This window comes from Toxorhynchites rutilus, chromosome 2 (genome assembly GCF_029784135.1).
Source record: "Toxorhynchites rutilus septentrionalis strain SRP chromosome 2, ASM2978413v1, whole genome shotgun sequence".
In the NCBI taxonomy this organism is placed as follows: Eukaryota; Metazoa; Arthropoda; class Insecta; order Diptera; family Culicidae; genus Toxorhynchites; species Toxorhynchites rutilus.
The window spans coordinates 157743681-157767979 of NC_073745.1; positions in this window are offsets into that span (position 1 = coordinate 157743681).

Here is a 24299-nt window from a genome sequence, read left to right on the forward strand (position 1 = left end):
TAATAGTGAGAAACTATCACATCTTTATTACAATCTATCTATGAATTGCCCCCACAGCATTTAATCAAAAAGAAATAGCTTTTTGAATTTGTGTCGGCGTTTGCAGTGTTTGCCGATTGATCCTTTCACTGAATAATTCACTTTCGTTTGTTCAAATATGATCTTACAGAAATAATTTGCCCCAGTGACATTCTTTTGCTTTTACGTGCTAAAAAAAGGGAACGAGACAAATCTGCTTCGGTTCGTACTTCAAGATACACGAGCAAGCAAAGCAAAATCGTCATGAACGGTTTCGGTGAAGAAAGTTTATATTCTTCTTTGCCTCTAACTTATTACATGTCGAACCTCTCCATATACGGACTACGCAAAGCGAATGATTCATATTCATTTACAGCAACAGATTCTGATTCAAAGGTACAAAGAGTGAAAACTATGTCAATATTTAGCTTTCTAGATGCTCAGGGAAGGGTAGTCAGATTATATTTTTCATTTTTAACGCGGCTATCTCTTGGAATATAGGGGTGTGGGGCAAATTGGTCATGATGGGTAAAGTAGTCTCCTGCTTGATTAGTAGTATAACTATTGTCTATATTTATGTTTAAAGAATTTAATGACTTTTAAGTCACCCTGTACTTCAGTAGAGCTGTCGCATGTCAAAATATAAATAAAAACAGAAATTGCTCCCTCCATAGCCATTAGACCGCAGTTCTATGCGCAGGGTATCTAAGGAATTTCTCGAAATTTAGTTTATTCAATCTGATATATTGGACAAACCATCAGTTTGGACGACTGTTCACATATTCTAGAAGAGGTGAACAGATATTTTGTTTAATCTTAGCGATTAATGAGCATAAAAATTACATTGATGTTTGTGGGCAAAGTGGTCATAATCTAGTGGTTCTGATTACTACAGCTGATGTACCGCATCACATTGTGCCCTTGAAGAGGATCCTTTTGTGGCTTTGACTCTGGATGAATAAGCCACTCCAACTGAACCAAGCCTCATAATGCGGAACGTTATGTGTTTCTTACTACGTTTTTGAATGCATGAGAAAATTAATTTAAACTGAGACTCTAGGTGAATAGACCAAGTTTATTTCATACATGTACCTACTATATCAAATATAAATCTATCCCATTTAGCTTGATATGTGCGAGTGACCACTTTGCTCTCACTAGGTGACCATTTTACCTCCAAGCAAAAAAAAGTTCGATTTTTCACCTTTTTTTCTTCTAATGATGAAAAGTCTTTTTTATCGGGATACTTATTTGCTGTAGTGATAGTATATTTAAGTCAATTTTATTGAAAGGACGTGCATCACAATCACACACACACACACACACACACACACACACACAAGGCGGCATCGTTGGATATAAACATTCAAACGTCGTTTTTTCCTGAGACATATGTTTAGCCGCAGGGCATACAAATCGAGTTTTCGCATAATCACCAAGCCTTTATCTGTGTTTTTTGAAAAAAATACTTGGGAATGTTCAATTTACAAGATAAATATTAGATGTGCAACGTAAGAAGTTGGTCAGATTAGTGATTTACGTAGAATTTAAAGGAATGGCGAAAGGTATTCTATTGACGGAAGAGGGGCGAAAAATAATAAAGATATTCAGTGAACAAAAATTTTCTAATCGCTCGATCGTAACAAAAATTGGTCTATCTGAGAAAGTGGTACGGAATTTCTTAAAATAGTGCCAGAAATATGGGATATAACGACCAACAAATGGGAACACCAAAGTTACTTTGCGTCTTAAAGGTCGAATAAGACACGAAGCAACCAGGAAACGATGTCCTGCTCATACATTAAGGCCAGTGGTGGCCAGGTATAGACACGGTGCGGGCCGCATTAGAGTTTTTATTATAACCGCGGGCCGCAATGATTTTTTTCTTACTACTTTTCATAATGAAATGTAAAATATACGTATTTAACTGGTACTTTTTTGACTTACTTTTTATTCTAAATTAGAAAGAATTCAATTCTATACCTGTGAAACTCATAACTCGAGAACAACATAAGATAAAAACCCAAAACTTTTATTGAAGGTATAAAAGTATCCAGAATTAACATTTTTGGCAAATTTATTAGCTTCTTCACGCAGAGTAGAAAACACTAAGGCCAATCGTCAATCGCTGCAGCTTCTCGATAGAATTCTTTAAAGATTGGTAATTCCAATGAGAACATCCACAGGCACGTAATTTGGGGTGATGAAGTCTGGCAGGTTTGTTGTCAGTCTCGTTCTTTAACCACTCCAGGAATTTTTTGCATCGTTCCAAACATATTCGCTTCAATCTGGCCGTCAATAAATGACTCACACATCGATGTACGCACCAATTAATTTCGACTGATAGACACTTTTGTTTCCGAAGAGGATTGCGTTGAACGCGTTCATGAAAACGTAGATAACATTGTACAGCCTACCGACCTCGGACTTCCCTTTATGAGCCTATCGCACACAACAGTTGTTTCTTTGTACTGTTGTAGTGCGCGGAACACGAATCGTTCATCGATAGGAAACGGTTTGAGAAGCTCGTTGCTCTGTTTTGCCGGTTCCCCGCATTTAAATAACGTGACAGTTGCCACATGCTTCACGTACAGACCGAACTTTATCGTTGCTAGGAAACAGAACAAGTATCGATGGGACCACGAAACTTGGTGAGAGAGAAGTTCAACACTGTTTCGAAATCATTCGAACTGCTTTTCTTGAGCCATTTTATCTAAATCAGCTTGATTGTGAGAGATAAGGTGGAAACAGAATGCCGTGTTGTGCGTTGCTTCTTATCTGCAGCCATTGCTTGCGTTTTGTACTAAAACATTCGCCCGACGCAGTCTGTTGATTTGCGTCTAGCGTCAACGCGTCACCACTTTTCAGGTAAACAAAAACAAAATAAAGTTCGTATGAAAATCTTATTCTTGTTGTGTCCACGGATCAGTTGAATGTTTTTAAAAACAACACATTGACATATCCGCGCTGGCGGCATTGAGCTTCGTTTACTAGTTTAGGGGAGAGTGAAAGAATAGGTGATTTTCAGTCGGAATGAACACGTTTTCAAAATTAAAATTATGAATTATGAATACTTGTTTGATTAGCTTTTCTATATCAAACAAGTATTCTATTTAAATGAAAAACATTTTTGTTTGCAGGTGGTGAAAAAGTCTCATACGTAAATTGTTTATGAAGACAACTCTATATTATGATGAAAAAATTCAGCAACAATGTTGGAATTGTTTAGCCATATGGTTGAATGAAAGTCAGAAACACGTGTTTCAAGTAATCAAATAACATGATGTGAAAATTTTCATTCAAATTTTAGAATTTAAAAACCGGCTTCGTGTCTTCTAATTTGATAGAGATTACACTAATGAGTTTGGGACCCAAATTATGGCCCTAATTTGAAGTTGTCACCAGACGTCAACACCATGCCACTGTCATCGCGGATTCAGCGCAAGCAGTTCAGAATAAATGCTAGCGTTTAGTACAACGATGCTAATGACGCAACGCATTATTGTGTTCGACTAAATGGAAACACACATATTTAAAATGAAGTGTCAAAGCACAATTGTCGCAACGCATAGCGCTGCATTCTGGTCCCACCTATAGCGATGTGAAACGTGTCTTACAAACGGTTTTCAGTGATTTTGTTCCTTGACTTTGATTTTAATTCTTTTATAACTAAAATAATTGCTCACAAATATTTGCGGATTCAAACAAAGAAGTAATAAAATGAGCATGTTTTATTAGTTCTGGAAATCGCGCTTCTGGAACATATCTGAAGTAGGAATCCAAGATATCATGGTTTTGAAATTTGTCACGTAACTCTCAATCACACTGCGTTTCAATGAGATCCATCTGCATGTTTTCTGCATCGAAACTGAATGGGGTAGAGAAAATTGGAGAATTATTTCATGGGCTTTGAATCACCAATATCTTCGAAAAAAATTAATCGACTGGACTTACACAAATCAAATGTCAAATTTCATGGTATGGGTACATTCGTAATTGTTCGGATCATTGACGTTTACTCGCCAGCGAGTAACTCACAACATATAAACCCGGTTTTCCTGCCGTTACTTGCATGAACTTAGATAGTTTGGATACACACGATTAACAAGAATTACTCGCAAAGTTATTTCTAATCAATTGTATGGAAGAATATTCAACTATATTCATAATTTCGCTCATATGATTTTTTTTTCAAATCAGGCCGCGGGCCGCACAAACAATGTTGAAGAGCCGCATGCGGGCCGCAGGCCGCAGTATGGCCACCACTGATTAAGGCAGAATCGGTTGTTCCAGTAACGAAGAGGCATATTGTACGCATCTTGAATGAGTCACCAAACATCAGGTGGAAGAAACTTCAAGGGAAGCCGAAACTGACCGCCACCCATAAGCAGAACGATCTCATTTTCGCCCGGCAATACATGTAATGGAAACTAGAATGGAGAAATGTTGTATTTCCCGGCGAAAAAAGTTCAATTTGGATGGTCCGGACTGTTACAGTTGCTATTGGTACAATTGAAGTCAACGGCATGTCGTGAGATCGAAGCGAGACTTTGGGGGCGGAAGTTTGACAGTGTGGGGAGCCGTTTCCTATCACAGCAAGCTTCTCATTTGTTTCATTTTCACCCGAATGAACTCCGAAAAGTATCTTCAATTACCGGAGGACGTTTTGATTGGCCATATTGAGAATAACGCTACCGAGGATGTCGTTTTTTCAGCAGGATTATGCTTAGATCCACGTTTCCAAGCAATCGAAGGCATGGTTTGCCGAGAAGGACATTCCGCTTCCTGCTGGCAGTCGATTGCAATCCCATAGAGAACCTATGGAGAATATTGGCCGAGATGGTCTATGCAAACGGATGACAATTCAAACGGACCAGTAATTCAGGAATGTTGGGCTATAATTAATGTGGCAACACTTGCAACACTTGCATGACAATTTTGTGTATCATTCAATACCCAAAGTTTATTTTTAGTAAATGTTATGATATCCCGATTTATTACATTAAATGTATATATATATATATATATATATATATATATATATATATATATATATATATATATATATATATATATATATATATATATATATATATATATATATATATACTAGAGCAATTATGAGCCAATATGAGCGAGCGAAACAGGAGACACATTGAAATGAAAGCATATGAAAGTTTTTCATATAGTTTGCCAAATACACGGCCCAGACTGAGTATGATATCTATTCTCATTTATGCTCTTATTCATATTATTTTATAATTAGATGTAATATTATCACGTTTTTATACAACAGTACTAGTAGCAATATGGATAGCGTGGTCGTTTGAAACAGCTTTGCATTCCAGCCGGTCATGGTTCGATCCCATTGACGACGGATCGATTTTTTTGGCACAATTCCAAATGAATGGAACCTCAATCGATTACTACGTTTTTATGTTATTTTCTAGTCCATTGAAGATGCATTCTTGCGTTCTCTGTGGCACACGCATAGTGGCTTAAGTTTAAACAATTGCAATTTTTTTTTATTTAAATCGTTTATTTTTACAGGCTCAGTTACATAGGTTTAAAGGAGCCGAACTCCTTACTGTATTGTTACTAGTATATAAACATTTTTCCTTAATTCTAATGTTAATAATATAGGAAACCGATTACTCGCGGTCGACTCGAGTTTAGAAGGGTGACATATTTTCTTCAGGAAATAAACAATTGCAATTGAATGTTGACAAAACAAAATACATGCTTATTTCTTCAGTAAACTTCAGTATTGACGTTAATTTTAATATAGATGGTGAGACATTAGAACGCGTAAACGAAATAACACTTAGGAGTTATCATTGATGACAATTTAACTTTTAAGTCTCGTATTAATAATGTTTTCAAGAAGATCGCCAAAAAGTACGGCGTTTTGTGTCGTTTGAAGAAAATTAAGTTTTTTTAATGAACTTTAAGGAAAAAAAACATGAAAATTATTCGTCAGCTGTTCGGATGAATTTTAGAACTTTTCGTGTGATACAACCCATAATTTTCTACACAGTACTGCTGTTAACCTATTTGCTATCTGGTTCATCACTTTTCCATTTGAGCTGTTTTTTTATGGTTCTGCACATTTCTTCAGTTTACCTTTGATAATCGCCCAATATTTCTAGAAAAGACGAAAATCAGGACCATTTGGGGGATTGATAGTTTTTTCAATGAAATCGAGATTGCTCTCCTTATAACACCTTGACGACATCCCGGCTGTAACCGAACCTTTGTGTGATCGAATGGATGGCAAAATCCTGTTCTGAAGCCAATCCTCCTCGTAAACTTACCCATCCATTGTTGTCCAAATGATGAAAACCTTTGTCTTCTCTCTGCAACTGCAGCTCCCTTGTTAGATCATCAACTTACGGGCAAATTTATCTGCGCAAACAAATTTGAACTTACCCGCAAAACCCTACTTACGTTCGACAAGGTGCAATTTGCGGTTATTTACCCGAAATCTATTTTTACGTGTGTTACATCGTCCATCAAAATGCATCCTTTGTATTGGTCAACACTTGCTCGTACAGCTTCTTTGCACGTGTTTCAGCAACCAGGGTTTGTTTCAACTTCCTGTTGGGGTGTTTGCTGGTATGATACGTTCACAAGAATTCTCACATACAAATCTGCCAAACCCAAACGCCAAACGCCAAATCCCGCAAGGAGTGCCTAGGATTGTTGTGGACTGTTCGAATTTTCCGGTTATAAGATCCACCTTTACGCCTGATTAGTTTCGCCCGATCCAACGTAAGAGTCTCCCGGAAATGTTTGAGTACGGCATTTACAGTCAATTTTGGAAATTTCAGGAATTTTGCAATCTTCGCTCCTGGCCACGTCGGGTTCTCAATGTGAGTGTGCAGATTCTTTCCTGCCTTTCGAGTTCCATCGTCGATAACTTTTGAATGTGTCCTTCAATTTTGATGAAATTTTCACTTCTGAATGAACAAACCATCCGAATCAAAACACTGCCAATAGTTTCTCGATGTGACAACTAAGGGCGCTGCAGTGAGCAAAAAAAAAAAATTCTAACTGAAACACACTATAGATGTCACTCTGTCTCCCGTTATAAGAGAAAAATCTGATACTATATCCGCTATAGCTTCTCCACGCTGTTCCAACTGCTATATTATTTTCTGGAATATAGATATAACCTCCAGCCGAAAACTATCTTCACTCGTTAGAGGGGCTGTGGAGTTTCTAGTGGTTTTTGTTTTCCGTGGTCGATTGACTTTAAAATTGTCAGGGATACCAAGTTGGGCACACTCTTCTTTTGGGTACTTAATGGCATGATTAGATGCTTCCTCTTCATCTCTCGAATGATGCACTCAAGGCTTTAAGGAGTTTACTCGCTACGTCAAAGGTCACTACTTTTGATTGTAACGATTCATTCACTTTGTCCATACTATTTAGGATTCTTTCTCAAAGATGCAGAAGACAAAGAAATTTAAAATCTATTCAATTCAGTAAAACTTCAGTCCCGTACACGGTGACACTGTTGTGTTCTGTCGAATGTTAAATCAGTGAGAACAAAAAAGACGGAACAAATAAACGCTAATACCGCTTGTCGTTTTGGCGTCCACATTGTATCGGAATGCCCTATCAACGATACTTGGTCGCAGCTGGGATCCCTGCAAAGGAAGCTCGGCAGCAAGCACTGAGTCAGCACATTTCTGGACCAGCAAAACGCCCCCGAGGATCGGAACTACCTAGTAGTGACGAAAAACCGATTCTTAAAAAATCTAAACAAAATCTCTGCCCCCGTAAAAGAGCGGGGTTGAATGAGCAAAAAAAAAGATGCCCAAAACACTCTTCAAAACAAAGACTCCGCAATAACTTCTGTCGAAACTGGAATCTCCTTCAAGGAAGCTTTGGAACAGATCAAAGTTGGAATACTCCCGGAGGACTATCCCAACACCGATCTTACTACGGCTCAGTTAGATTCCATCCAGAATGCTCTACTCACTGCAATACAGCAACAAAGAAACGAGCCGGTTAAGCCCAAATTTTTCAATTGCTCGTATAAGTCAGGTTATCTAATCCTTTCGTGGAAAGACCATCAAACTTCGGAATGGTTGAAGAAAGTGGTTCCCGGGATAATCCTAGACGACAACATCAAACTGGTTGCTCTAGACGCTAAAAATATTCCGCGTCCAGAAATTCTCCATGCCTTTTTCCCACAAAGCGCAACATTCAGCGACGAGAGACTCAAAAGCCTCATTGAGAGTCAAAATGAAAATCTCTCCACCGATAAATGGCGAATACTAAAGAGATCCAATCCCAACGAAATTCACACGGACTGGACGCTAACAGTCGACGAAGCTTCAATGCGTGAACTAACTAGCACAAACTTCAATATCAACTTCCGATTTGGCGAAACTAAGCTGAGGAAAACAAATCCAAAGCAGCGCCAAGTCATAACCCATAAAAGCTCCGGTGTATTCAAAGGAGATCTGGGGAACGGGGAACCTAAAAATTCCAAAAACCCAGGAAATCTGAAGTCTTCAGAGACTAGTGACTCCAAAATAGTGGAACCACAAAATGCTCAAGAAGTCGTCAGAAGGGTTTCTGGTAAACCAAAGCGCCCTCGTGAAGCTTCTCCGAAAAACAAGAAACTTGGCATTCTGAGTATTCCCGGTCCAAGCGGTACAAACTCAACGGTTATCGCAAACAGGTTAGGAACCTCTATTGTGCCAAGAAAAAAAGGTGAGTTTCTTCAAACCCATCCCAGATCCAATACGAATACGGAAACTGGAACAAGCAAAAAACCTGACCTGATTTTCAAAAAAAACAGATGGGACTCCGATCCTCCCAAATGAACCACCAGATCGGACAACCCAACCTAATGCAGAACACTAAAGTTCTGCAAATAAACCTCCACCACGCTAAAGCAGCGTCGAGCGTGCTACCCAGGAGGTTTACAAAAGACGCTGTGGATCTAGCTCTTATACAAGAGCCTTGGGTTCACAAAGGAAGAATACTAGGTATTCAAACAGGTTCATGTAAGTTGTTCTATGATGACAAACATGACTCCCCAAGAGCTGCTGTCTTAGTAAATGCAAACATTAAATGCTTTCCTATTACAGATTTCATTCAAAGGGACATCGTCGCCATCAGAGTGGAAGTTCCTACAGCCAAAGGAAGAGCCGACATCGTAATTGCGTCGGCTTACTTATCAGGCGACGTTCCTGAGGTTCCTCCACGAGAGGTAGCGGCGTTTGTAAACTACTGCAGGGAAATTAACAAAGACTTCATTATCGGATGTGATGCCAACACTCATCACACCATGTGGGCAAGTACGGATATTAACTACCGAGGTGAGTGTCTTTTAGAATTTCTCTCGTCAAACAACATAGATATTGCTAACAAAGGGAATGAACCAACCATCATTAAGGCTATCAGACAAGAAGTCTTAGATCTAACGCTGTGCAGCCCGGCTATTCAAGAAAATATCCATAACTGGCACGTTTCCGAAGAGGCGTCTTTGTCTGATCATAGACACATTATTTTTGAATGGAATGGTGGCATGGAAGTTCATAGAGAATACTGAGATCCCAAAAAAACCAATTGGGATCGGTATGCACTTGAACTCGAGTCAAAAACTCTAAACTCGAAAATAAGGTCGATTCAGCAGCTTGAATCAGCTACAAAAGAATTAAATGAAACGATAGTCTCTGCCTACAACAGTAATTGCCCACTGAGAAAAGTTTCTTCGACAAGAAACGTTCCTTGGTGGAATAAAAGGCTCGAACGGCTTCGCAAAACGGCGCATAAACTGTTCAACAGAGCAAAAATTACCTCGGACTGGTCTCAATATAAGAGAGCCCTAACTGAGTACAGTAGAGAACTGAGACGATCTAAACGAAAATCCTGGGTATATAACTGCGAAACCATTGAAAATACCCCAATCGTTGCTAGACTCAACAAGACTTTGGCAGAAGACCACTCGAACGGGCTTGGATCGCTTAAAAAGGATGACGGTTCGTTCACAAAAACCCCCTCAGAACTTACTGATGAAGACTCACTTTCCGGGATCTACATCTGTCCACTCAGATACAAATCCTGGCTATAATGGCGATACAATATGCTCTCGAAGGCGTCTCATAGGACCCGAAAGTGCAAAGGATGTCGCTAACATAGTTGCTGGGTTAGTCTTCACGAGGGCCAGAGTAGTAAACGCGGTGAAATCCTTTGTACCTTACAAATCTGCAGGTCAGATGGGATTTTTCCAGCCCTGATTCAAAATGGAGAATCAAAACTAATTCCATCTCTAATCGAGATCTTTAAGGCAAGTCTGATACTAGAGCACATTCCTTCGATATGGAGACTTGTGAAAGTAGTTTTCATCCCAAAAGCGGGAAAACGCGACAAATCACTTCCAAAGGCTTTCAGACCAATTAGTTTATCACCAATACTGTTGAAAACTATGGAAAAAGTATTATATGAATACATAAAGTCTGTATTCATGTCCAAACACCCACTATCCTAATACCAGTTTGCCTGCCAATCAGGCAAATCCACAACAACAGCACTACATATGCTTGTGACAAAAATTTAAAAATCTCTCTTGTCAAAAGAAACCACATTATGTGCGTTTCTTGACATCGAAGGTGCTTTTGATAATGCTTCTTATCTATCAATGGCACAGGCAATGAGAAGAAGACACTTCGATAACTGTATAGTCGAATGGATCCATGGCATTCTCACACACAGAAAAATCACATTGGAGCTGGGCGGGTCGTCTAATTATGTGATTGCAACAAAGGGTTGCCCACAAGGAGGCGTTCTATCACCTCTCCTTTGGTCACTAGTAGTTGACGACCTTCTGACAAGTTTAGAGGCAAAAGGTTTTGAAATTGTGGGCTTCGCCGATGATCTAGTCATAATGATACGAGGCAAGTTCGACGACGTGATATCGAGCAGAATGCAGATGGCCTTAAACCTTACACAAACTTGGTGTACCACAGAAGGTCTGAGCATAAATCCCTCAAAAACAACAATTGTTCCATTCACCAAAAAGAAAAAAACAGCATCTGCAGTCTTTATATCTTGGGGGAGTGGAAATAAAATGCAGCGCTTCTGTGAAATATCTAGGTGTTATCCTAGATACTAAACTCAACTGGAATGCGCACTTAGATGCAATAATTAGTAAGACCAATACAGCCCTATGGCCATGTTCTAAAATGATAGGAAGAACATGGGGCCTTAAACCAAAAATGGTAATGTGGGTCTACACTGCCATTTTGCGGCCTAGGATAACCTATGCCTCATTAGTCTGGTGGCCAAAGACCAAGGAGACTGTAGCTACAAAAAAGCTAAACAAACTCCAACGACTAGCATGCGTTGCAATTACCGGAGCAATACGAAGCACACCCTCGAAGGCACTGGAGGCTATCCTTCACTTGCTACCTCTGAACCAACATGTTCAGCTAGAGGCTAAGAAAAGCGCTCTAAAGCTTAAACAATGGAAAAAAATACTAGACGGAGACAAAATTGGTCACTTGAGCATCATGAATCTCTTACCCGTAGGACCATCCTCAGAGATGAACAGTGATTGGATGGAACCTAGGATTAACTACGACATTCCAGACAGTGTAATCGAACCTTCTCGTTCAATATGGAATGAAGGCGGTCCCAGTGTTCGTAATGGTTCAATCATGTTCTACACTGATGGGTCAAAAATGGGAATCAGAACAGGTGTTGGAGTGTATGGTCCCAGAACAAAAATCTCTGTAGCTATGGGAAACTGGCCAACAGTTTTTCAAGCAGAAATAGCTGCGATAATAGAATGCTCAAATGTCTGCCTTAAAAGAAAATATAGACATGCTAACATCTGCATATTCTCAGACAGTCAAGCGGCACTTAAAGTTCTAAATGCTTTTAAATGCTCCTCAAAAATTTTCTGGGAATGCATTCTCCTCTTACGGCAACTAAGTCGGATAAGTTCGGTACAACTGTACTGGATTCCTGGCCATTGTGGCATAGAGGGAAACGAGCGAGCAGATGAACTTGCCAGGAACGGCTCAAGCTCACCTTTCACTGGTCCAGAACCATTCTGTGGAATTTCTAACTGTGTGTTGAAAGGTGAGCTGAAGAAATGGGAAGACCGGGAAGTGTTAGTCAACTGGTTGGCGGTACAACTTAACCAGTCAAAAAAATTTATCACGCCGAGTATTAAAATTACTCAACAATTGCTGAGTCTTAATAAGAAAGACTTCAGCACAATCACGAGCCTTATAACAGGACACTGTCCGAGTAAATACCATCTCAAAAACATAGGTTTAGTGCAAGATGATATTTGTCGTTTTGTAATACCGAAAGCGAAACCTCGGAACATTTGCTCTGTAATTGTGGAGCTCTAACTAGACGCAGACTTCAATACCTTGATAAGGCTATTCTGGAGCCCAAGGAAATTTGGTCTGCGTCGCCGATCAGGATTATAAAATTTATCAAACAGAGTATTCCTGATTGGCACCTATCTCGCTATAGCTTTCAGTCTACTTCTTCATCAATAAGCAGTAGGTAAGCTTGAAGTGGAGTATAAAAAAATGGGATATACCACAATAGTTCAGAATAATGGACGCAGTGGTTCACATCCAACAGGGAAAAAAATGTCAATGTCAATATGGGTAGGAACACTATCTTTTTTTTTGCAGTTTATACCTATTTTCAATGATCTTATAATAGATATTTATGCCTGCAACAGAGCTTTGTTTTTTTATAATACTGGTTTCCTGATATGTTTAAAAATAAATATTAATTATAAGATAAGTCGTCCTACTCAAACCTTTGTAGGGGTTTGAGGTGCATCATCAACATCATCATCATCATCATCATCATCATCTTCTTTATACTTTCATGAATAATATTCAGTTGTTTACTTTCAATTAATTACAGTAAAAAAGTTGAATTTCGTTATTTGTGTTGGAGTATTAAAAATTACTCTGTTTTGAGAGAGCTAAATTAGACGACTATTAAAATTGAATGAAGTATTTTCTGGAGTTTTTAAATAATTCTATAATGTAGTTTCATCGAAGTGATTTCTTCGATATGGGGAAATCTTCACTACATCATGTCATGTATTTCATATTCTTCACTATCAAATCCATATCCATGGCACCTATCAGTATCGAATTATCATCGACACCACGATTTTCGCTAAATGCTCATTTCAGTTCGGCCTGCAAAAAACTTTTCTGAACTCTAATCCATCAAATTTGGAGCACTGAAAAGGGCCGTTGATTATATGCTAAGCTAATATAGCACGCTCTCCCCGGATACGATGGGCAAGCTGGATGTCCTTGGGCATGATGTGACGCGTTTTGCATGGATAGCACACAAATTGGTATCTTCGAATAGGCCTCCTGCAGCGTCATAACCGCGGAACTTTGGAAGCGCAAGTCGGTTTTGAAGTCTTGAGCAATTCCACGAGCCAAATGCTGCAAAGGTAGCTTGCGGATAAGCAATTCGGTCGACTTCTGATAGCGACGAATTTCACGCAAAGTTCCCGGTAGATGTGGCTTCTTCACACTTCCTTCGGCTGGTGCGCTTATCCGAGCTGCTTTCGTGGTGCCTTACCACCGAAAGACTAACGAGCTGTCTGCTTGGTCCCAAACAAACGAGTCCTAACGGTGCAAGAGTAGAGTAAGAAATGAACGAAAGCAAAGGAAGCGTGATATTATAAACCATAAAAGTATAGAATGTAAACCCCACCCTCTTTATTATATAAGCTTACTGTATACTTACTTCGATGTTATTCGTTTCTCTCTCAGGGTAAGCTACGAATATAATAAGGGTGGGGTTTACATTCTATACTTTTATGGTTTTTAAAATGACGCTTCCTTTGCATTCCTTTAATTTCTTACTCTACTCTTGCACCGTGAGGACTCGTTTGTTTGGGACCAAGCAGATAGCTCGTTAGTCTTTCGGTGGTAAGGAACCACGAAAGCAGCTCGGATAAGCGCACCAGCCGATAAGAGGTGTAAAAAAGCCACATCGCTATCGACCGGGAACTTTGCGTGAAATTCGTCGCTATCAGAAGTCGACCGAATTGCTGATCCGCAAGCTACCTTTGCAGCATTTGGTTCGTGGAATTGCTCAGGACTTCAAAACCGACTTGCGCTTCCAAAGTTCCGCGGTTTTGACGCTGCAGGAGGCCTATTCGAAGATACCAATTTGTGTGCTATCCATGCAAAACGCGTCACATCATGCCCAAGGACATCCAGCTGGCCCATCGTATCCGAGGAGAGTGAGCTATATTAGCTTAGCATATAATCAACGGCTCTTTTCAGGGCTCTAAATTTGATGGATTAGAGTTCAGAAAAGTTTTTTACAGGCCAAACTGAAAGGTGTATTTTCGTTTGGATGACATTCAGTATCGAGAAAATTCCGGAAAGATTTAATCGTTGCTGAAAAGTAATCTGCCAGTTCCCTGGGAATTGAAAAATACATTCGTGCGAAATGTTTTCTAACCATATAATACAGCGACCAAATATTTTTCAATCAAGAGCTATTACCAGGTGGTTATCGAGTAAGCATTCACCACTGGTGGGCTTCGAGTATCGAGGAAAATCTGGAAAGAACTAATCGTTGCTGAATAATAATCTGCCAGTTCCCTGGGAATTGAAAAATACATTCATGCGAAAGAGTTTATTTTAATGTTTTCTAACCATATAACACAGCGACCAAATACATTTGATTTTGTAATTTTTTAATCAAGTGTAATTAGCAGGAAAGCTGCTGAACATTATTCTTCCCCATCAGTAGGATATTTTCGTATCCAATATTGTACGCGCGCAACGGAAAATGTTTCACATCGCGAAAATTATATAATTTTCAATCGATGATTGCTCAGTCGCCGAAAGTTTCAAACTCAGAGAGTTCATTCCCCTCTAGTCCCTCCAAATTGCCATCGTAAACCACACCTTCTCTCGATTCAATCACGGACCAAAAGCATACTTAAGCGATATTCTGGTGGTGAAACGCATTCATTTTTCATGAGGACATCGACAAGGCAACATCGTAATTGAACGAGCTGAACGAGCTGGACGAGCTGGACGGCGAGGGATCGAGGGATTCATTACCTGGCCTGACCTGACCTGACCTGACCTGAAAGACATGCAGTTTGTTTGGAACTGTGAGGGAGGGCAGAAAAGCCGATCGATCAGAAGGAGAAGAGACGGTGACCAAGAGAGTATCAGCATCGAAAAACGGTTCCCCGGGAAGACATCGAAGCAGCCGCCACACACAGACATACACGCGTTGAATTCTTTTCGTTTGGATGCCATTCAGCATCGAGAAAATTCCGGAAAGATCTAATCGTTGCTGAAAAATAATCTGCCAGTTCCCCTTGGAATTGAAAATTACATTCAAGCGAGTTTATTTTAATGTTTTGTATCCATGTAATACTGCGACCACATACATTTGGTTTTGTGATTTGTCAATCAAGTGCACTTAGCAGGAAAGCTTCTGAAGATTATTCTTCAGAACAAGGTTTTTTGTATCAAATATTGGATGCATAAAACCTTGAGCCTCCAACGTAATGCTCTCGTTTTCGAAGTCCCCCAAATATTCATTTATTCATTCATTCAGAATGGATTTAGATTCAACTTCAAACAAATGATCTCTAAATCAACGATAGTCCTACGTCACATTTGCGGTTATACCATAGATATAACCCACTTCCTGGTTTTTGCTTCGTATTTTTTTGCGTTCTAAAATGTTACTGTATGGGTTTTAGCGTGTTACGACCTTCTAAGCAACGTGAATCTGTACTTACAAAAAGACAAGAGGAGAATAAGCTTGAGGAAAACCATCCAACGTCTGCATTGGAGTTTTGCATCAGTATTCTGGTCAAAGCTATTCGAGATTGTCGCCAATGCTGTGGATGAAAGGCTGCATGGACCGAAATTTACTTTTTCTATTAAGGCAGCATCGACAGTTAAATCGTTTTTGCATGAATATCAGTCAGAGGCACAGATGGTTCCTTCCTTTTCGTTGGCCTAACGGGACTTGCAAGAGCTGTTATGGACGAATTACGAAGTCCGATCGACTGAAAGTGGAATCCGAATCACTTGTTGAACTTGAACTCACAGAAAACAATCTACTGCTACCTGGAAGTATTGCAAGTATTGGATGTCTTTATAATACGAGAGTCACTATTTATATTTCGGGAATAGGAACAAAAACAAATAGTTAAGCTGCGAATATATTTTTATTGTTTTTCAAAGTACTCGCCACGATGATCGATACACTTTTGCATGCGCTTAAACCAATTTTCAAAGCATTTATTCCAATCGACAAGAGCCTTTTTTTGAGCGATTGTCAAATTATGTGGGATCCAACGTGAACATAATTTTCGCACAACTAAGTGTTCATGTAAAATCGCATATATGCTGGTGGAACTAATGCTTAGGGATGCCTCAATCTCACAAAAGGTTACATGACGATCTTGCTTAATCATTTCGTGCACAGCATCGATGTTTTCTGGCACTACAGTCGATTTTGGACGACCTTCACGAAACTCGTCGGACAGCGAACTACGACCACGATTGAATTCACTATACCAGCGATACACAGTGGTTTTTGATGGAGCTTCATCGCCAAATGTCAAATTAAGTTGATTGACGCACTCTTGTTGTGATAATCCACATCGAAAGTCGTAAAAAATCATCGCACGAAAATGTTCACGATTCAGTTCCATTTTTTTGCCGAGACCAAACTTTCAACTAAATATAAAATAAACAAATAGCGTCCGTATGACAAAATGTTCTGAGTACGTATATCGTCAAAAATGTCAAACTTTACGATGGAACCGTCAGATGGACTCACATGACATCAGTGTTGCCAATTCCCGAAATATAAATAGTGACCCTCGTAAATTAAGATTCTGGATTAAAATGAGACGCAGTCATTTAAAAAGTGCTACTTTATTCGTGTTATTTACTTCATCTCGTCTCATATGACCCATTTCAGTGTGACCTGACAACGTTTTGACTCACTAGAAACAGGTTTTTTTTCGTTTTCATTTATAAATCACACGATTACCAAACAGTAAACAATATCAAAGTAAAATTGAGAAAATACCCTACAAAAATCTTCAGTTGGAGAATACTTTACAGTTGAATTCGCTTGTTGCCAGCCCAATACTTTTGTGACGTAATACCACCTGTCTTTTTGCGGTTTCCGACTTTCGAACACTAATGTTGTATTTTCAGTTCCGTTTCAGAACATACAAATAAACTTTGTTCTATGATTTGTCAAGAAAAGATGAACGGTGATTCCTGTATATTCAGTTTTTCAAAAAACTTGCACTTTGTTAAAATCGCGTTCATTTTGTGATGTGAGAACGCGCTCCGTGCGAAAAAATAGTATCCACGAAGCGTTGTCACAATCAATAAGTTGTATTAATACAACTTAGCTTAGAACGGTCGAAGACAAAACAGGCGCTAGAATTTGATGTGCGTGTGGGTATAGAATGAGGCGGGCATTACACAAGTGAGAAGCGGATTAGTTTCTGAATTCTGCGCCGTGCTGATTTTGAGCTCACTTGTTTCTGAGTTCGGTGCACTTCGTGCCAAGAGAGAATGCGTGTTTGTTTTGAGCACGCGCTGATGAAAATTGAACTCGAGCGCAGCACAGCGTATGTTTTCTGAAGACTGGTCCAAATTGCATATATTCCAGAAACAATCCCGTCTGTATTTCCTGAACTCTTCATCCAACCCGAAATCTGTTGCTGAGAAACACGCCGTTCAATTTTTTGTCACATGCGGAATTTGGAAACAATAAAGTAAACATATTTTCGCAATTAGGGCTTCAAAAATCATTTTGAACTAACGACACAATATTATTAAATTTTCATTTGTGAGAATCGGGAATTTTGTGAAATCATGCGGGAAAAATGCTGGAATTAAAAAATTTAAATTGAGTGGCCACCATGGATTCGGGTGATATATAAACATATCCTCTTCGCGCCGCACAGATGAACGAAGTTTAATGTTCGTCAAAAATTGACTGACGAATTGTGTTGGCACATTTCCAACAGTTATTCCGCTATAATCGATTTTTAAAATAAAATAATAATAAAATTCACATGATTCAATTATTCATCACCATAAGATCTCTATCATGGTCAAACAGAAATTCTTTAATTTCTTCACTCGCCATTTATAAAAATCAGTGATTTGGAAGCAGACTACTTTGCCACAACATTCGTCTTCGTGAAGTCGAGGCCGACGGTTGTATTTTCTCCCGTCTGGTGATACCGTTATCTTGTGATACTGTTGTGATACCGTTACTTTCGCTGCTGGTGAAATAATTGTTTCACCCAAACGGGATTTTTGGACAGCAATAGTGTGAAGCAAACAAAGCGGAAGGAAGAAGACCTGCATCGCGGGCGCTGTGTGCTGGCGTGTTTATCGCCATATCATCGTCATCGAAATCATCATCGCACTGTGGAGCCATACACCGTTGCAGCTGTGCTGTACGATCGACACGCGGTTCGCTGGGAACCATTCTAATTCAACCGCACGGGTGTGCGATATAAGTATAATTTTTATTAGATTAAGGTTTTTAGTTTAAGAAATAATCAGAAAAAAAGATTGAGAAATCACTGAAAAACTGTACATCTGCCACTTTATATGGCAGAATGCGGAGAACCCGTTGACATGGAGATTGAATCCACTGTCTATCCCTCCACATCTACGGGAGGTGGGAAGTCGCTTAAACGCGTTCCCCCTTCAGAAGAAGTCTTTTCGGGGGAGGAATTAACCCACCTAAACAAGCCCCCCTCAAGAAAATTTGCAAACCTCTCCTCTTCACCCCCTCAGTCTCCTGCTACCGTTCCTCCTCTCGCTCCCGTTCTCGCTCTCCTTCTCGCTCCCACTCCCGTTCTCGCTCCCCCTCACGCTCCCGCTCCCACTGAACTCCCGATCACGCCACCCAACCCTGCTGTTTCCGCTTCCGCTCAACAATCGACCCCACTTTCCTCTCCTGTTGTGTCTCCACCCCGTGTCAAGGTTTATCCAGAAAATGCAACTGGAACTGGCCCATGGGTTGTTTTCTTCCGACCTAAACCTAAAGGAAAATCTCTGAATGTCATTCAGATCATGAAAGATTTGACAAAAAATTATTCCTCCGTGGTCGAAATTTCCAAGGTTCGCCCGAACAAACTGCGTGTTGTCGTGGCTGATCGGAAGCAAGCTAACGAGATTGTTGTCGACAAGCGGTTCATTTTAGAATATCGCGCATACGTGCCCTGCCATAACGTAGAAATTGCGGGAGTGATTACAGAAACGGGTCTGACGTGTGAATTTATTAAAAAAGGAAATGGAAAGTTCAAGAAGCTCCCCTCGATGGAAGTCGAGATCTTGGACTGTCGCCAATTAGGCAAAGTCTCCCAGGAAGGGGGAGAAACTAAATTCACGCCGTCCGACTCGTTTCGAGTAACTTTTGCTGGTTCCGCTCTCCCTGACTACGTTATGGTGGACAAATTGAGACTGCCGGTGCGACTCTTTGTGCCAAAGCCCATGACTTGCAACAAATGCAAGTCAGTTGGTCACACTTCAGATTATTGTGCCAACAAGGAGCGCTGTGCAACTTGCGGAGAGCAACATGTGGGGGAATCCTGCAGTGCGACTGAGCATAAATGTCCATATTGCGGGGGAACTCCACACGCGCTCTCAGCTTGTGAAACTTATAAGAGTCGCTGGGAGAAACAGAAGCGCTCTTTAAAGGAACGCTCGAAGCGCACATTTGCGGAAATTTTAAAGGGCGCTTCTCCACTGACTCAACAACAACAACAACCAATCTCAACACACAATACTTTTTCCTCGTTGCCAGTTGATGAAATGGAAGCGGACACAGCTAGCGGGGACACACCGTTTATTTCCAAAGGGAATCCCCGGCGCAAGAATGTGACCACTCCCAAAGTTCAAGAACAAGTCCCCCCGGTGATACCCCCTGTTAGCTTGCCTAAAAAATCGAGTGCCGCGGACAAGCAAAATCAGGTTCCTCCGGGCTTCCGTGGGATTAGTTCACCTTCGAACGACCCAGCACTCGAGGGAACATCAAAAACCCCAACTGTCCCTATTTTTTCGTCCAGTTCAACTTCCCAATCGGGATTTATAAAGTTGTCTGACCTTCTGGATCAAATCTTCAAGTGTTTTAATGTTTCCGACTCCATCAGAACCATTGTCATCTCAATGCTTCCAGTATTAAAGACAATTTTGCAACAATTGATGCAAACATGGCCCCTCCTTGCAATGATTATCTCTCTTGATGTCTAATTCAAATAGAGAGGTCGGAGATATCACTGTTTTACAGTGGAATTGTCGTAGTCTTATCCCTAAATTGGATACATTCAAATTTTTAATTCATAAGTTCAATTGTGATGTTTTTGCTCTGTCCGAAACTTGGCTTTCTTCGCGAGATGATCTCTCTTTCCATGATTTCAATATTATACGCTTGGACCGTGATGACAGATACGGAGGGGTGCTATTGGGGATCAATAAGTGCCACTCATTTTTTCGAATTGACCTTCCACCTATTGGAGGGATTGAAGCTGTTGCTTGTCATGCAAACATCAGAGGAAAAGACCTCTGTATTGTCAGCTTGTATTGGCCTCCGAGAGCTGCGGTTAGCCGCAAGCAACTTGTTGACATGTGCTCACTCCTTCCTGAGCCACGATTGATCTTGGGAGACTTCAACTCTCACGGAACTGCCTGGGGGGAACAGTACGACGACTATCGTTCATCGTTGATATATGACCTTTGTAACAGCTTCAATATGACCGTTTTGAATACTGGGGAAACAACACGTGTTCCTAAACCTCCTGCTAACCCAAGTGCTCTTGACCTCTCGCTTTGCTCGAATTCACTATCGTTAGATTGCAAGTGGAATGTAATCCAGAACCCCAACGGTAGTGATCACTTGCCAATCAAAATTTCCATCACCATTGGGTCGAATTCTTCTGAATCTATAAACATGGCATATGACCTCACAAGACACATTGACTGGAAAAAATATGCGGACGCGATTGCTCTAGCCATCAATTCCAGAGATGGTTTACCTCCATTGGAGGAGTATAACTTCCTTTCTCGTTTGATCTATGACAGCGCAGTTCGCGCTCAAACGAAACCCATTCCAGGTTCCACCATTTCCCGAAGGCCTCCCAATCTATGGTGGGATAGCCAATGTTCCAAGCTTTATATAGAAAAATCGAATGCATTTAAAGCTTTTCGAAAACGTGGAACTCCTGAAAATTTTCAAACGTATTTAGCCCTTGAGAATCAGTTCAAAAATTTGATCAAAGGGAAAAAACGTGCTTATTGGCGAAATTTCGTGGGAGGTTTGTCACGAGAAACGTCAATGAAAAAATTATGGAAAGTGGCTCGAAACATGAGAAATCGCTCTTCAACGAATGAAAGCGAAGAATATTCACATCGATGGATTTTTAATTTTGCACGAAAGGTTTGTCCCGATTCCGCTCCCGTGCAAAAAATTGTTCGAAATATACCACAAGATAGGTGCGATCTTGATTATGAGTTTTCGATGGTAGAATTCTCTCTTGCTCTCCTTTCATGTAACAATTCTGCTCCGGGATCGGATCGAATTAAGTTCAACTTGTTGAAAAACCTCCCTGATGTGGCGAAACATCGCTTGTTGAATTTATTCAATCGGTTTCTGGAACATAATATTGTTCCAGATGATTGGAGACAAGTACGAGTTATAGCTATTCAAAAACCCGGAAAACCCGCGTCCGACTTCAATTCGTACCGCCCAATAGCAATGCTGTCTTGTATACGGAAATTGTTGGAGAAAATGATCTTGTTTCGCCTTGATCGATGGGTTGAAACGAATGGCCTACTCTCAGATACACAATATGGGTTCCGCAGGGTCAAGGGGACGAATGATTGTCTTGCGTTGCTTTCTTCACAAATTCAAATGGCTTACGCCGAAAAAAAAACAAATGGCTTCAGTATTCTTGGACATAAAGGGGGCCTTTGATTCAGTTTCAATAGAGGTCCTGTCAGACAAACTCCATTCTCGGGGTCTGCCGCCTCTATTTAATAATATGTTATATAACTTGCTTTGTAAGAAACATTTGAATTTTTCTCATGGGGATTCGACAGTAAGTCAGATCTCCTACATGGGACTCCCCCAGGGCTCATGTTTAAGCCCCCTTTTGTACAACTTCTATGTAAGCGATATTGACAATTACCTTACACAAAATTGCAACCTAAGACAACTTGTAGATGATGGAGTGGTGTCTGTCGTAGGATCAAACGAATCCGACCTGCAAGAACCCTTACAAGATACTTTGAACAATTTTTCAACCTGGGCCATTGGGCTAGGGATCGAATTCTCCACGGAGAAAACAGAGATGGTGGTTTTTTCTAGGAAGCATAGACCAGCAAAACCAAAGCTTCAACTTTTGGGTAAACCAATCACTCATGCTATGTCATTCAAGTATCTTGGGGTCTGGTTCGACTCCAAATGTACTTGGGGGGCCCATATTAGGTATCTGAGTAAAAAATGTCAACAAAGAATAAACTTTCTCCGTACAATTACCGGCACCTGGTGGGGAGCCCATCCCGAAGATCTTATTATGTTGTATCGAACAACTATTCTCTCAGTGATGGAGTATGGCAGTTTCTGTTTTCAATCAGCTGCCAAAACACACCTCATTAAACTCGAGCGAATTCAGTATCTTTGTCTCCGTATTGCGTTGGGATGTATGCCCTCAACGCATACCATGAGTCTCGAGGTTTTGGCAGGCGTACTCCCACTAAAAGATCGCTTCAATTTATTATCTCTTCGGTTCCTCATCCGGTGTAAGGTTATGAACCCATTGGTGATCGGAAATTTTGAGCAGCTGATCGAGCTAAATTTTCATTCTGGATTCATGAGCTCATATCATGAATTCGTCTCCATGCAGGTTGATCCTTCTTCGTATATTCCCAACCGTGTTTGTTTTCCTGACTACATCAATTCCTCTGTGCATTTTGATCTGTCCATGAAGCAGGATATCCATGGAATTCCAGATTATCATCGATCGGGGATCGTTCCTACGATTTTCGAAGCAAAGTATGGGCGTGTCAATTGTGATAATATGTACTTTACTGATGGGTCCTCTATGAATGAGTCCACAGGATTTGGAGTGTTCAACAATTTTTTTAGCACCTCACACAGTCTTCAGTATCCTTGCTCAGTGTATATTGCTGAATTGGCAGCAATACACTGGGCGCTGGACAGCGTCGCCTCACGACCTGTTGAACACTATTACATTGTAACGGATAGTCTGAGCTCTGTCGAAGCTATCCGTTCAGTGAGGCCGGAAAAGCACTCGCCGTACTTCCTTGAGAGAATACGAGAAATTTTGAGTGCTTTATCCAGACGCTGTTATGTCATTACCTTTGTCTGGGTCCCTTCACATTGCTCAATTCCGGGTAATGAGAGGGCTGACTCATTAGCAAAGGTAGGTGCAATTGAAGGCGAAATTTATCAGCGTCAAATCGCCTTCAATGAATTTTATTCTTTAGTTCGTAAAAATACCATCGTTAACTGGCAACGCAAATGGAACGAAGATGAATTGGGCCGGTGGCTCCACTCAATTATCCCTAAGGTTAGCCTCAATCCGTGGTTCAAAAGTCTGGACTTGAGACGGGACTTTATTCGCACCTTCTCCCGACTCATGTCCAATCACTGTTCGTTAGACGCGCTGCTTTTTCGTTTTAATCTTGCCGACAGCAATCTCTGCGGTTGTGGCCATGGTTACCACGACATCGAACACGTTGTTTGGTCGTGCGAGTTGTATCTTGTCGCCAGATCGAATTTAGAAAACTCCCTTCGGGCTGGAGGAAAGCAGTCCAATGTGCCGGTGAGAGATGTGTTGGCTCGGTTAGACCTTGATTACATGTCCCAAATATATGTTTTCCTTAAAGCTATCGATCTTCGAGTGTGATTGTTCATACATCCTTTTCCCCTCCTTTTCGTCCTTCGCGAGCTATCGGTTCCCTTCCTACTAACATTAGAATAAGTTAAATTGTAAACACATATTAAATGTAAGGATAGTTTTAAGAATTGAGTGTGAAGTGTCAGTGTGAATGAGAATGTGAATGTGAATGTGAATGTGAATGTGAATGTGAATGTGAGTGCGAGTGTAAACACACATCTCCTTACATCCCATCCTTTTCCTAATGAAAATGTGTCACCCTTCTAAACTCGAGTCGACCGCGAGTAATCGGTTTCCTATTTCATTA